Below are 16,615 nucleotides of genomic sequence, written 5' to 3' on the forward strand. Positions count from 1 at the left end.
CCTTCATTGTTGGGCTGTCCAGAATTGATTTAGACCAGTGTATAAGGCATTCTTTTTTTTTTTTTTTAATGTTTTTATTTATTTTTGAGAGACAGAGAGACAGCACAAGTCGGGGAGGGGCAGAGAGAGGGAGACACAGAATCCGAAGCAGGCTCCAGGCTCTGAGCTGTCAGCACAGAGCCCAGTGTGGGGCTAGAATGCGTGAACTGTGAGAACATGACCGGAGCCTAAGTCAGATGCTTAACTGACTGAGCCACCCAGGTGCCCCTATATGGCGTTCTTTAAAATGTGTTGCAGGCAAGGTGTGGCTGGGGGAGAGTCACTTTGGGCTGGGGTCTGCAGATGCTTTGCACATAAGAGGCAGAATCCCAGTGACTAGGCTGTGGTTAGCATGAAAGAAACCAAATGGACCAGGGAGCAGGTTTGAACAGAAAGTCGTAACACAAGGCCTAGGTTCATCACAAATGAGGATCTGGGTTGGGATTTAAGATATAGCTAGCTGCCCTCAGCCCTGTATTTCAACGTGTAGTTGTATAGCTTTAGTCTAATGGAAGAGAAATGTCTGCCTTCCTAATTTGATGTTGTGCAGAGAGTTAATGGTATTTGCAATCATTTAGAGAGAAAGAAACCTTGTACAAGTTTCCTGGTATATTGTAGCCATAAATAATACTAGATACTAATCTTGATTGGAAGTATGGTTTGGTGGAATATAAGCTATAGACCATAGAAAAGATTACAGAACACTTTTTATTTTTTATTTTTGAGAGAGAGACAGACTATGAGCAGGGGGTGGGGGCAGGGTGGGCAGGCAGGAGAGAGGGAAACACAGAACCCAAAGCAAGTTCCTGGCTCTGAGCTGTCAGCACATAGCCCTACACGGGACTCGAACTCATGAACTGTGAGATTGTGACCTGAGCTGAAGTCAGATGCTTAACCGACTGAGCCACCCAGGTGCCCCAAGGGAACGCTTTTTAAAATACATTCTACTTGGGGCGCCTGGATGGCTCAGTCAGTTGAGGGTCTGACTTGGGCTCGGGTCATGATTTCATGATTCACGAGTTTCAGCCCTGCATAGGGCTCTGTGCTGACAGCTCAGAGCCTGGAACCAGCTTTGGATTCTGTGTCTCCCTCTCTGTCTGCCCCCACCTCCCTGCTTGTACTCTGTCTCTCTCTCTCTCAAAAATAAATGAAACATTAAAAAAAATACCTTTCACTCAAGGTGGGGAAATTTTCTTTCACCCTAAGTAAAACATGGGAGTTTTGTGCTTCATTAAACTTTTGTTTTTAATTTCTCATTGACTAGTTTTCCACTCTGTGTCTAAGGGTTATGAAGTCCAAGTAAGAATGGAAGTCAGCAATTTATATCAGTTTCTCCACACTCCTGTTGTGGAAAATATGCATATTATATCTGTGATTACCAAGCATAATTAATTTGGTTTTAGCAATTACTATGCTCTATTCGAGTAGCAAACAGTCTCCTTGGAAACTTCGATCACAGACTCATCGACCTGCGTGGATTCCAGTTAAAACTCTATTTCAGCTCATTTAAAGCCAAATTCAATAGTATATGAGAGAACTTTATTTCTAGAATCATGTCAATCCATTATTTATAGTGACAGTATCTGTTTTGATTTGTGGGGCCTTATCAGTTGGATGGGTTGTCTTGTTTATTTGAATCTAATGTTGCCCCTGCTCATGTTCTTGAGGGTCAAGGCAAAAAATATATCTTGTATTATAATCTAATTTTTTTCTTTTCAAAATCAAATTTCCATACTTTCTACTCCAAGAGTCCTAACTTTGTATTATTATGTCCTTACTTTCCTTGCCAGTCAGATAGGAAAAAGGTGGAAGCTATTTGGCAAAACCGGAAAGCTTCCCCCCAACCCCCCACACCCCCAAGGTACTATGAAATGACATTTCTACCATAGATGAAATGCCTACATTGCAGCACCGATGTCTTTCTGGATCTTTAATCCATTCAAAAAGAATAAAGCCACAAGGACAGAAAAAGGAAGGAAAGAAGGAAGGAAGGAAGGAAGAAAAGGAGGGAAGGAAGGAAAGAAAGAAAAAAAAAAGAAAGAAAGAAAGAAAGAAAAAACTTTCTTGTATAACACAAAACAACCAGGAAAAAAATACCTGCCTAGCAGAAGTAATCCAGAATGCCCACTGAAGGTTTTAAAATCTAAGTTCCTAAAGTTTTTGTATCATAACCTTGGGACATTTGGCTGTACTACTCTAAAAACTGAGTTTGTGTTAGGAACTGATTTACATATTATTAGCATTTGGATGTTCCTAATCTGATTACCAGGCTGCTATCTGATAGTCTTAGTCCCAAAATAAAGTCTTCAGATTCTTAGGATGAGGATACTGTTCAGCATCAATGTAGTTTTGCCTCACCATCCCAAAGAAATGAAAAGTGAAGTAGAATTTTAAAAATTGAAATAACATGGAGTTTGACGACATACTGATTTGCTACAGTGAAATTTCTTTGTACCATGATGAAGCCATCATCCACGTAATAAGTTTATATTTCCAAGCGTACTTCTTTTACCCATGAAAAGAATTTTTTCATGTGAGAATGAAAAATCCATTAAATATTCGATGATATGATTTTACTTAATATACTTTCGGCATATATGGTTCTTACGTGGACTAGAGTGAATTTATTGTGAGAATGAGTCCTGACTTCAATGTCTAAATTTTATTCTTGGATGAGGTAAGTCAATGGGTCAGATAAATCACTTACATAAAAACTCAGGAAAAAAAAATACTTCTGTATTAATTAGGATTCTTTATTTGTGGGTGGTGGAAATCCAGCACAAACTACCAGAAATGAAATGGGAGATGTAGTACAAATCCCCTGTTTCTGTAGTCCACATAGCAGGATAATCTACAGATAGACATAGATCAGCTTTCCCGTGTCCGTCCCACTTGGGCCAGGTATGCACCCTTGAACTTCTCAACTGGTGTGTTTATGTTGAGAAATTGTGGTCCCAGAATAAAGGGCAGATTACTGAAATGACAAAAGTGTAAGAGTCACTCTAGTTACTAAACCAGAGAAGGTTGTGTTATCTCACTATGGAGTATGGCTTCCCTGAAAAAGAAAAACTGCCTTCCAGCCTCATATACTCAGGTTTAATAATTCTCAGACCCAAGAATAAAGACAAGAACATACACAAGTCAGTTTTCACCACATCCTAAAGGAAATCAAGAGCAGCAACTTCTAATGACTAGGATTCAGCCTCGTGACCTGTTCTTTGAGAAAAAACATACACTAAAAATTCATTTTATGGCAGTTGTGTAAGCGGTTACTGGAGTGTCTCTACACTAGGTTCCATTGAGCCCCAGCCCAGCCCAGAGGTAGTACCATAACCAACTTACTGCGACTGAAGTACTTGGACTTCTGGTTTCTACAGTAATCTTCTCAGCATCATTTAACTTGACACAGTCTGAAGGATTGCTTGCTACAGTAGTTTAGTCCCACTGTGGTGTCTGAATCATAACGCTGTATGGAAATGAGTTGAAGGTGAAAAAGCTGCATTGGGCCGTGTGTGTTGGGAGATGAGGTGCTCAACCTTCTTACCCTTCAGAAGCCACCATGGCTGATGAGCCAGGGCACAGTCAGCGCAGGGGAGTGGAACACAGGTCACTCTGCCAAACAGAGGCAGACAGCAGGAATTAAGGTCAGGATATCCAGACAGCTTCCAGGGCCCAGGACAGGTAGAGAGTCTCAGGCAGATATCCAGACTGAAATCCTACATGGTGTAAGAAGGTCATTAACATGGGGGAGAGTCCAAGACTACTTGTGTGGGAAGGAGCTGCCTCCTCAGCCTGACATTGACTGGCGGGTTCACCTGCTTAGCCATCCTTTTCTCTTATCACATGTAGGTTAGCAACTGCAGGTGCTCTCAGGGCCAGGCAGGTACTGAGGAGGCATGAATCTGGCTGGATGTATATAACACAGTAAGAAATGGTGAGAGCCGTAGAGAGCCGGCACGTGTGTGCTTCATGTAGAGCAGCAGCTGCTACTCAGCTACAGAGTTGTTGCCTGTGAAAGTGTGGGCCTCCTGCTGCCAGATATACAGATGTTATGAAAAGGAGCCTAGATTCTCAGGGGTTTTTATCTGGAAAAAATGGCTGCTTTTTAAGTGACGGCAACGGATAAATATTTTTTTTAAACACTGCTGGCCAAACAGAATACTTTGTGTGTTGGCCATGGCAGTCTGATATAGCCAGGTAGGCTGTGGAAGGGTGTTCTGGAGAAAATCTCAGGCAGATAAGGCACCACGCCCCAGGGCATAGGGTGGTCATCCGTTGCCGGACTATGAGAGCAGTAGATGGATTGGCACCACGTTTCGCCTTCAGATGTACAGACACCGATTCTGAACTAGGGAACCATTTTGTATATGTCAGTGTTCTCCAGAGAAACAGAAAAAACAGAACACTTATGAGAGGATATTTATTACAAGAATTGGTTTACAAGGTCACGGAGGCCAAGAAGTCCACAGTGTGCCGTCTGCAAGCTAGAGAACCAGGGGAGGAGAGGAGGCCCTGGTGTAAATCATGGAGTGTGAAGGCGAGCGAGCCAGGAGTTCTCATGTCAAGGGCAGGAGAAAATGGACTTTCTGGCTCAAGGGAGGAAAGGAAGAAGCAGAAAGGAGGAGAGCAGGAGGAGAGGGGAGGAGACAGAGACAGAGATGGAGACAGAGAGAGAGAGAGAGAGAATTCATCCTCAACCTTTGTGTTCTGTTGGGGCCCTCAAGGAGTGGACGATGCCCTCCCTCGTTGGTGAGCGTGGATCTTCTTGACGGAGTCTCCTGGTTCAGATGCTAATCTCTTCCCGAAATGCCCTCAAAGAAACACCCAGAGATCGTGTTTCAGGAGCTATCTGGGCACTACTTAGCCCTGTCAAGTTGACACATAGATTTAACCATCACACACGCACCCTGTTCATGAGGCTGGTGAATTTGTGACTGGAGCCACTAACTAAAATATAACTAATGTATAATTTCATAGAGAAAGCAGTTTAGACCTAGACTTTTGGGTATTCTAGGGCATAGAAAGTACATTTTAAAATTATCTCCTGAGGTGTGTATTGTGTTTTCCTTTGGGATATGTGGTACACCAAAATTCTATTGCATATTTATTGGATACTTTTCCACTTTGATTGATATCATATTACATGACAGAGATCCATATGAAGCGGCTTGGTACCCTGAGATTATTTTAGGAGCCTACGGAACCAAAGTAAATTTGGGGAGATTGCATCTGTTCAGCATGGTCTTGTCTGGGAGAACATAGAAGTGGGCATGAAGTTCCAAGGGTCCTTGGATTCCATTTATCTCCAGATGATGCCAGTTAGTTTTAGTCTGTGGTTCTCCTGCTGGGCTGCACTGATTGCTGGCCCTCCTCAGGCCAATGAAACTGGAATTTTTGGAGGTGAAGCCCAAATATTATATTTTAAAAGTTCCCCAGGTAATCCCGATGTGCACCCAGGGTTAAGAGCTACTGCTCTAAGTAAGAGCTATGGATTTCTATTTTGGCTTAATAGACTCAGACGTAAATGGATTTATTGGCACAGTGATGGCATGACTCCGGCCCTCCTTGGTGCCTCCAGCCTCATTTATTAATGGGCTGGCAGTGATAAGCTTAGAATGGTGGGAGTGAGGAGAGGGAACCAATTGGTATTGAATAAATACTGTTTGTAAGAACCGGACTAGGTACTTTATATATATGATCTCATTTAATATTCTCACCAACTCTGCAAGGTAACTTTTTCCCTTCATGTTTTTAAATAGATAAGGACTCTGGAGGCAACATTATATAAGTGATCCAGGTAGCAATTTGTGGAACTGGGATTTGGATGCAGGTTCCTTGGCTCTAAAGCCAGTGGTCTTTCCAGCACACCACACTGCAGCAAGAAACACTTTGTATTGCTAGATTATTTTCACTTTAGCTGTCAGAATGGGAAGCTAGGCCTCCTTACATCTGTCTTGCGGTAGAAAGAATAAATGAGACTGAGGAAGGACGCTAAAGTGAGAGCTGCAGTGGTCTGTGTTCCAAGGTAAATCTATCCAGAGTGGTTTTCAGAGGTGAGATGTTGATGTGCTCTGTGAAGCCCTAAAATGGGCAGGACAAAGGAGGAGAGTGACATGGGTGTCCCTGGATAAGATGAAGGTGGGAGATGCAGTGCACAGGGACTCCGGGGACACCATGAAGAAGAGAAAAGGTAGTCAGAAAGGGCTTAAATGGAAGTGACAGTGGAAAAGAGGTGAGACATGGGGGAGCCCACGACAGCCTTTTGTTCTTTGTGATGTGGAGTTAAGGTGGTTGGGGATCTGACCTGCAGGGATGCTGAAACTCCCTGCCACTGGGGAGAGTTTAATTGTGTTAACACATGAATCATTTTGTTTTAACTCAGGAGGTCAGACCGACTTGGAAATGGGAATGATGTTGGATCAGGTAGAGTCTGAGAAGTTAATGAGGAGGAAGAGATGGGATCCAGGCCCTTTTTCTCTTTCCTTGACTTATACCGTAGAGTGACGTTAGGGGGATCTTAGTGGGACCCAGCAGGTGACAGAAGGAAGACCTGGAACTGGGGTAGCTCCAGAACCCCTCTACCCTCCTCCCTAGTGTCCTCAGCTGCTTATAACAACTGAAGCAGAGTGTACAGAATGGGTGTGGCTTCACTCTATCTATCTATCTATCTATCTATCCATCCTTCTATCTGTCTCTCCATCCTGTAACCCTGACCCTGACCCGGACCCTGACCCAGACCATATTGACTTGGCTTGTTTGGTCTTCAGTGCAATACTACTGTGCAGAACCCTGAAGTATTGATTTTGACTTAAAGTGATTTTGATTTAAAGTGATACTGGAATCTGTAGAGGATTAGACAAGCCAAAAAAAAAAAAAAAAAAAAAAAAAAAAAAAAAAGAAAAAAAAGATAATTTTGGTTCCCAAATATCTTATACTATAGTTGGTAAAATATAGTTAAAAACATTAATTAAAAAAATTAAGCACTAAAAAATAAAATAAAAAAATAAGCACTAATTTGCATGCTACATGTACAGTAGGCCTTTAAAGATGTACAGATTGTTACAGGTTGGAATTGTTAGAGAAACCTTTGTGACCAAGTTTAGGCATAAACTAGACCCTGAAAGAGGCATAGCTTTTAAAGACTGGAAAGGGAAGAGAGACAGCTAAGAAAGATGTCGTTGATCAAGTCATTCTTGGTGGGACAGTGGGCACACTTGATTTAGGGAGCAGGGAATAATAATCTAGGCTGGAAGAGAAATTTCTTGCAGAGCATGAGAGAGAAAACTGGAAAGATGCCTTGGAAAGATCTTGAATGCTTGAAGAATGATTTCAGACGTCATTAAGCAGGTAGTCCTAATCTCTTTACCCCTGGATTATCATGGTAATGGCTTCCTATTTTATTTCTTTGGCTTCATTCCCTCCCTTGTCCAATTTCTCTGCAATATTACTGCTAGGGTAGTCTCCTTTAATCTTCCCTTGAAACAAATAATGGTTTCTTGGATCCTGCTTCCAGAGCCTAGCCATGCGTGCAGTGCTATTTTATACTATTCCCCAACTGTGCTATTAATCTGAGATGGGAGGCTCCCCTCCTTGTCCTGCCAGTGTTGTGAGAATTCACAGTACTGTCACTTTGCTTATATTCCCCCTCACAGCTCTGAAACCCCTCCTCTAATCTTTTCCTAGGGAATTTACTTAATTGACATAAGAATAAAGTGAGGCCCTAAGAAGTTTCATTTACTTGCCCAAGACTGTTAAGTGTTTATTTGGAGCTGTTGACAGAATATCTAGTCTTCATTATTGACAGCTGGGACTAGAGAGGAGCTAAGTGATCAAAGTAGAGAAGAGGATCATGAAACCAAAATGAGGAAGTGTAACATACAACTATGGGGAAGCCAAGGCCTGAACTTGGAGGGCCCAATGGAAGAGAGTTGTCATCTAGGTAGAAGCCCAGAGTTGTGTAAGCCAAAGATTTAAAAATGTTAAATGAAGAAGGGAATGCTCAAATGCCATTGAATGAACAAGATTAGACCCAAGAAAAAAACATTTGCTTTGCCTGGAGCCATAGGGAGGGTGAGAATAGAGAACACTGCAGGATAATGGTCAGGGAGAGACCAGATTGTTGGTGGTCATGAGAGTGCAGGTGAGTAGGAAATATACCCAGTGGGTATTTGGCAAAATGAGTTTGGGAGATGGGATGGAAACTTGAAAAACTGAAAAGACCAAGTGAAATTGTCAAGAAGAAACAACTGAAATGATAGCATACTAGCCAAAACAGTCATGGAGAAGGCTTTTCAGGCAACCGCTTTAATTCATGACAGACTTGAATATGATAATCTTACTGGTGTTCTCTCTGGAAAGTTTCAAGGGAATATGGCTGGGGAAACCAATTTTAAGTGGTACTCTCGTTCTTTCATATAGTCAGGGAAAATAGGTAATGGCATGCATGTCAAAAAAGTGTGTGTGACAGTCACATTTTGTGACTTATCAAAGATTGGGTTTTAGTAAATTTGCAGTTTTGAAATTTCTCATTCTTCTCACCTTCCCTTAGAAACAGGGGAGGATTTTACATTCTGTGCACCCATAAGAAGAGTTAGACCAATGAATTTCTCTGGGATTTTTTTTTTTTTTTTGATGAATTCTTGCACTGTCCTTTGTTATTTGGAATTGTGTGAAAGTTTATTTAGTTTTACGTATTTTCTGGGAAGGAAACTGATAATTTCCCCAAAATATTCTCTTTATTTGAAATCCAGCAAGCTTGTTAGGGTGATATATATTGACTATAGTCATTTCTCTGCAAGCATAAGATAGCAAACATTAAAAAGGTTTCTGATCCTGATAAATGACTATAAATTCAAAGGATGACCTCACAAAGATTTTTCTCTAAACCACAGATTAAATGATGCCTCAGAATTTGAGACCTTTTAGTTTAGGGAATTTCTTGGATCCAGTAAAGTCACGCTTTTAGAAATAAAGATTGCTTTAACTCATTCTTGTGAAATCTGGTTTTAAGGCAAAACAGTTGTCTGGTGCTTGAAAGGCCATAAAGAATTCATAGGGAACCCTCATCTTATCTCAAAGGAAACAGTTTCTGTCTAGTCAAATAGGAGAGGGCATACTTTTATAAAAGTGGGAGTGTGTACCTGGAAGAAAGTACCATAAAAGCAGGGTGCTGTTTATTCTTGTAATGAGTCTGATTTATCATTGCTAAATTTGAGCCAAATTTAGCATTTGAGACTTAATCGCAAAGAAGGTAGTGAGAAGATCTGAAAACTTACTCTTCAGGGAACTTCCCTTTCTTCCTTCATGAAGTAGGGGACCCATGGCTGCTTTTAGTTCATTGTCCTTGTTCCACCTCCCTCCTCTAGAGAGAGAAGCGGGGCTTAGAGAAAAATACACTCTAAATCAGGGGCCCCAAACGTCTTCTCTAAAGGGCAAGATAGTAAAATTTTAGGCTTGCAGGCCATATGGTCTCTTTCACAACTACTCAGTTCTGCTGTCACAGCATGAAAGCAGCTACAGACAATATGTGAATGAATGAGTGTGGCTGGGTTCCAATAAAACTTTATTTTCAACAACAGGCACTGGGCTGGATTTGGCCTGTCGGCAGTTGTTTGCCAATCCCTTTTCTAGACTATGGAGGGGAATATTTCTTCACAAAACCCTGGGGACATCACAGAAAGATAAGTAAAGGGATTTGGTTCAGTGAGGTTGAGTGGTTTTTAATACCATGATCTCTCAGTTTATATTACCAGAATCTTCAGTGTGGTTGAAGACTCCCTCCTCTTCCTTCCTCCTTGTTTCCTTTCCTTCCTTGTTCTCATCCTTCCTTTATTCCATCTACTCTTTTATTTTTAAATAATCTGTTAGTAACATGTACTTTACTAAATTCTCTTCTGAGTCTTAGTCTCCCTGCTAAAATGTGGTCAGGCTCTCCCTCCAATATTATTAATGAGATAATGAATATGATGGTACTTAATATATGTCTGAGCTTGCAGTAGACAAGGAATAGAAATGGTTTTGATTTTATTTAGTCATTTAATTTGTATTTCAAAGTATCGAATTTATTGTGGACCAGGAAGAAAGTAAGTATTCTGTTGAAAGTAAGATAAACTGTATTTGTTGCTTCTTGTTTCTTCTGTCCTGACTTCCCCCGTCTAGAATTCAAAGCCCAAATTTACACTTGCCCTAGATTTCCAGATATAATGTATGGTAATTCTGACAGCAATATATTTTCCTACTAAAAATGAAGAACAATCACAGGTAGTTTCTGTGAACTTCCTTTTTTTGGGGTGTTCTTTCATTTTATTTTGCTCTTATTTTTTATGGCATGCTTGTGTTTTCATTTTCTAAGTGAGAATTTTAGAATATAGATGTGTCTCAAATGACGGTTAGCTGACCTGCTTTGCTACGCTGTCCCCGTATATGGTGATAGTCCTTCAAGTACAGTCTGCTCTTTGAAACAGCATGCTTCAATAACATGAAACAATTCGTGCATGATTGGTAGTGGACACATGTCAGTATCATACAAAAGTTACCATGGTTTATAGTTGAGTTTTCCTATCACGTTAATTTTTGACCATTAAATAACATCAGCTGAATCCAAAGTATACTAATACCGATGAACGTAGCAAGCTGTGGAGGGACATTGTGTTGCACAAAATGTCCATTCATTCACTCCATATCCTTCCATTTGGCTCAGTTTTGCCATACGACTTGTATTTAAATATTTATTGCATGATTTCCCCTGATCTTTGTGAAAAGAAACAAACTCAAGACAATGAGCCAGAGCTATCCCTATTTGGTGTCATTACTTTGTCCCCAGCCTGCTTCTCCCCTGTAACTTGTGATGCTGTCCCCTCACCCCTGCACCCGACTCTTCCCAATAACTCAGCCATCCAACCTCCTTGTAGCACCTTTCATTAAGCTATCTCTGTGTTTTCAGAAGTCTTATATTTACTGTAATAATTCCTTATTTATTAGGAATATGGCATGGCAGTTTAAGTACGTTAATATTTTTAACTGGAGTTACTTTGGTCATTTTGCTAATGCTCTGGTTACAGAGTTATACAGGCCTTACCATATTTTTCTCATAAACCTCTTATTCTTAATATGTAATTTACTAGAATTCAGTTTTTTTTTTTAAGGAATGCATATGTCACATTGTAACAGAAACACCTGTATTTTCAACTAGAGATTCTCTTCTTTATAGGTTATGCATTCTTTATCCTTTACACTTTAAATATCTATTATAAGTTTTAAATCCTTCTCTATCCTCATGCTTTTCTTCAAGAAATGTTCCAGATTGCCAGCATCTCTCTTAAACTGTGGTGCCCAGAAATAAGCACAAAACTTCAGATAGGATTGATCAGGTCAGTTTTCCATTAGAACCCTTCACCATTAGTTAGTATACACCGAATTTGTAAACAACCCAACCTCCTTGTTTTACCAATCTTAGTTTGTTTTTAAAGGCAAACTATAGACTAATTCCATCATGTTGTCTTTTTGAATTTGCCTGCATCTGGGGAGGTATTGCCACCTTTGACCACAAAGTGGGGAGGTAGAGGTTGGAACCAAGTAGCCCAGGGATTATAGGATGTGATCATTATAGGTGACCGTTTCTTAATGTGGAGCTTCTTTTCTCTATGATGACATTTTCTCCACCCACATCATAAAGGCACCACTTGGCACCTGACAGAGGTCAGTTTATCACTGCCCTCTGTTCTCGTTAAACCGTTTGCATCAATTAGCAAACTTATACTTCAGAATAAAAGTAAAATCCGGTTAGGAGCATAAGATGACTACACAGACAACAGTAATGCAGTTCATAATAAGTCCGGTACCACAAGAGAAGCACCAGGTTCTTTAGCGGGTTGGTGAGAGATTACATCTGGTTAGGAAAGATCTTTATAAAGGAGGTAACATTTGGGATGGGCCCTGGAAGAGTGTTAGTATCGATAGGAGCCAGAGACAAAGAATGAGCATGATTTTGGCTAGCAATAGTAGCACATTTGGAGAACAATAGAACAGTGCAGTTTGTCTAAATCATAGACCGTGTGTACGAAGTAGTAGGAGATAAGTAAGTGAAGGCGTTTTAAAGATACAGTGATACAGGTAGAGCCTTATATATTCAGCTGAGAAGTTTATTGTTTTTAGTAGCGCTATGATTGCGTTTGTATTTAGGAAAAGAAATCTGCCAGGAAACAATATATAAAATGACTGGAGGGAAGAAGAAGGGAAAAGGGCCTGATTGGGTTCAAAGGATGTGAAACCGAATATTAAAGCTCTAGGTGACCCATGTTTCAGACTGGCTGAAGTTTTCACACGTGTAGCTAATGTGCTTGCTCATCTAGCTCAGTGATCAACCTGGGAAAATGAGGGAGAGGAAAGGGGGCAGTCAGAACCTTCTTTTAGTCAGTGCTACCCGAAGTGTATCTCTTCAGTTAATGGTAAGTTCAGAATTGAGAGTCTTCAGAAACATTTAAAGCAGTTTGACAGAATAATCCTATGCCTCTTGTCTTGTATTGATGAAAATATTGGTTTGCATTTTGATGTTGGGCTCTGTGCTGTCAACACAGAGCCTGCTTGGGATTCTCTGTCTCCCTCTCTCTGCCCCTTCCCCACTCATGCGCTCTCTCTCTCTCTCTCTCTCTCTCTCTCTCTCTCTCTCTCTCTCTCAATACATAAATAAATAAATAAATAAAACTAAAAAGCATCTTCAAACAATGAGTTATTAGAAATAGAAAAAAGTTTTTTAAATGCTTATTTATTACTTTGAGAGAGAGAGAGAGAATCCTAAGCATGCTTCACCCCCCAGTGTGGGTCTGACATGGGGCTTGATCTCACAACCATGAAATCATGACCTGAGCTGAAATCAAGAGTTGGATGCTAGACCAACAAGCCACCCAGGTGACCCTCTAATAACTCATTTTTAATGTTTTGTATGAAATCATAAATCTATGAAGGATTAGGAAAAACAAAACCAAAGAAACAGTAACTGCTCTTTCACTGTAGATAGTTTGAAAAGCCATGTTATAGCCTACTCTCTGTTTTCTGTGGCCCCTGGGTGCTGTTGCTTCCCCTATCCTGGAATACAGTAGACTTTTAAGTATCTTTGGGGTTTTTCAGTTTTGTTCCTTTTGCTGAGCTGGGTTTTGTATTCACTGTTACCCAGTGTTCCCTTGCCCTTTTTCTTACTATAAATGCATTCCTAGGATTTGGAGTAGGAGAAATAACCTGCAGCCCTTGATTAGAATGACATTTAATATAGACCCAGAAGAGAGGGATTTTTCCTTTTAAAAATATTTTAAACATATTTTAGCAACATAGGTATATTTTGATCTAGTGTCATGATAAAATAATGTCACAATCATTTCCATCCTCTTTCTCCTGTTTTTTCTGGACCCACTTCCTTTCTTTTAAAAAATTTTTTTAGGTTTATTTATTTTGAGAGAGAGAGAGTGAGAGAGCAGGAGTGGGGTAGGGGCAGAGAGAGAGAAAGAGAGAGAATTCTAAGCAGGCTCCGTGCTGTCAGCACAGATCCTGATGTGGGACTCAAACTCACAAACCATAAGATCATGACTTGAGCCGAGATCAAGAGTCGGACACTTAACCGACTGAGCCACCCTGGTGCTCCATGACCCCCGACCCCCGCCATTTCCTTTCTTGAATCCACTTGCTATAGCTTTGTTTTTACATTCAGACCATATTGTTGGAAGGGGTGATACCCAGAAATGAGGTTGGTGTCATTGTCTGTTCTAGGGTTGCTCATAAAAGGTTTTAGCTCTCTTGAAACAGGATGAAAGGATGATTTAGGATTTTCAAGCTTTGTGCTAACTCTAAAAGTAGTCTACAATAGCTTGAATGTCTGTTCAGTATGTGGGTACTTCATACACATTAGCATAATAAGGTCCTGGAATACTGCTAGTGATGGTATTCTTAATCTCTGTTCCATAGACCAGCGCTTCACAGAGTTTGGTCCTGGCACTCCAGTATGTCCAAGACCCTTTCAGAGTGTCCATAAAGTAAAGACTATTTGCAAAATCAAGTTAAGAATTTATTTACCTTAGAAGTGAATGGGGGAATTTTCCAGAGGCTACACGGTGTGTTAGTATGTTATCGTCACACTGATAGCCAATCACATGTTTGCTTGTGTGTTCTCATATTTTAGAAATTTCTCACTTTTTACCTTAGTGTGTTCAAGAAGAAACAGATAGCTTGAATAGTCTTCTATTCCTCATAGTTAAATACTTTCCCAGAAAGAAAACTCCTGGCACAGATGACTTCATTGGTAAGTTTTACCAATCCTTTAAGGAAGAAATAATACACAAATCCTACATACATTCTTTGGAAAATCAAAAAAGAGGGAATACTTTTCTGACTGATTCTATGAGGACAGCATTACCTTACACAAAACCCAGACAATTCTAAGAATGCTACAGATGAGTCTCTCTCATGAGTATACATGTAAAATTCAAAATGAAGTCTTAACAAATTCAGTACAATATTATATAAAAGGGATGATACTTCATGATGAAGTGGGTTTATCTTAGGGATGCAAGGTGACTGAATATTAAAAATCAATATGATTCACCAAATTAACAAATTAAAAAGAAAGATCATATGATCATCTTAATAGACACAGAGAAAACATTTGACACTTGATAAAAACTCTCAGCAAACTAGAACTGGAAAGGAACTTCCTCAACCTGATGACATGCATCTGTGAAAATCCTGTGGCTAATATCATACTTAATGATGAAGACCAGGCTTTATCTCTACGGTTAATAGCTGTTTACTCTCGGGGTGCCTGGGTGGCTCAGTTGGTTGAGTGTCCGACTTCGGGTCAGGTCGTGATCTCACACTCTGTGAGTTTGAGCCCTGTGTTGGGCTCTGTGCTGACAGCTCAGAGCCTGGAGCCTGCTTCAGATTCTGTGTCTCTCTGTCTGCCTCTCCCCTGCTCATGCTCTGTCTCTCTCTGTCGAAAATAAATAAACATTAAAAAAAAAATAGATGTTTACTCTCATCAATTCTATTCAATACTGGAGGTTCTGGCCAGTGCAGTAAGGCAAGAAAAAGGAATAAAAGGCACTCAGAGCAGAAAGAAAGAAGCAAAACTGTTTTTATTCACAGATGGTATAATGATTTATGTAGAAAAGCCCAATGAATCTACAGAAAACCTTTTGGAATTTATAAGTGAGTGTTTTTAATGTTGCAGGATACAAGGTTAATAATTAAAAACAGCTGTATTTTTATATGCTAACAACAAATAATTTGAAATTGAAATTTTAAAAATATCATTTATAATAGCATCAAAAATAGGCAATACTTAGGGATAAATCTAATAAAAGATATGAAAGACCTGTATGCTAAAAACTACAAAACCTTGCTGAGGGACACTAAAGGAGACCTAAACTGATAGGTATACCATGTTTATTTGTTAGAAGTCTCAATATTGTAAGGCATCAGTTTCTTCCCAAATGGATATATGTATCTGACCCAATCCTAGCAGGTCAAAACTCAGCCAGCTTTTTTTTTTTTCCAGTAGAGATTAATAAAATCTGATTCTAAAATTTATTTTGAAATACCAAGGGCCTAGAATAGCCAAAACAATTTTGAAAGAGAAGAACAAAATTAGAAGACTTACAGTGCCTGATTTCAAGACTTATGATGAAACTGCAGTAATTAAGACAGGTGATAATGGTTTTAAAAAGACACATAGATCAGTATATATCAATGTAACAGAATAGAGTATCCAGAAATAGACTTACACCTGCATAGACAACTGATTTTTGACAAATGTGGAAAGATAATTCAGAAGAAAAAGAATGGTCTTTGCAACAAATGGTGCTAGAACAATTGAACATCTATACCAAAAAGGAACTTCAGTCCATACCTTTGAATGATACAAAATTTGGCTCCAAATGGATCAACTTAAATGTAAAACCTAAAACTCAAAATTTCTAGAGGAAAACATATGATAAAACCACAAGAAAGCTGCTTTTTTTTTTTAATCTCAGTTTTAATTTCTGATACATGAAGTATCAAAATAGATAACCTACATAAACAAGAGCTGTTTGGAGTTCTCAATACATGAGAAAAAAGGGTCCTGAGACCAAAATGTTTGAGAGCTGCTGCTATATACTTTATAGCCTGTTGGATTTCCGAGTGCATTCACAGCATAATATAAATATTCTTCATAAAACTTCTGCATTATCAGTCAAGATACTTGTACTAAAAAGTATTATAAGCTCATAGCAATGTAGAGTAAACCTGAGATTGTTGCAAATTGCTCTTTAAAATCAATCCTACTCATAAGCTGCCAGCTTCTAGGGTTTAGAAAAAGTATGGTCGATTTAGGTACATTTAATGAATACTCAAGTGTAGAAATCCAGAGTGCTTATCCTCTTAATTTTCTATGTCTGCCATTCTGTGTTATGACTCACAGCCACCTATTTATTCAGAGAGTATGTGGTTTAATGTTACAGTCAGCCTTCAGAGAGGGATTTTGGTCAGAATCTTGCCATTGGTAGAGAGGGCAGTGCTACATATGTTTATATTTAATCCTCCCTGCTTCCAT

At 39.6% G+C, this 16,615-nt stretch overlaps 1 protein-coding gene across 5 annotated transcripts in view; it reads left to right on the forward strand.

Moving 5' to 3' along the window:
* The window catches only part of BABAM2 (BRISC and BRCA1 A complex member 2), a 405,089-nt gene that overhangs the window by 145,352 nt on the left and 243,122 nt on the right, over window positions 1-16,615 (forward strand). The gene's annotated exons all lie outside the window — the stretch shown is intronic.

The sequence above is a fragment of the Herpailurus yagouaroundi genome, unplaced genomic scaffold (genome assembly GCF_014898765.1).
Source record: "Herpailurus yagouaroundi ecotype Mexico unplaced genomic scaffold, PumYag 188, whole genome shotgun sequence".
In the NCBI taxonomy this organism is placed as follows: Eukaryota; Metazoa; Chordata; class Mammalia; order Carnivora; family Felidae; genus Herpailurus; species Herpailurus yagouaroundi.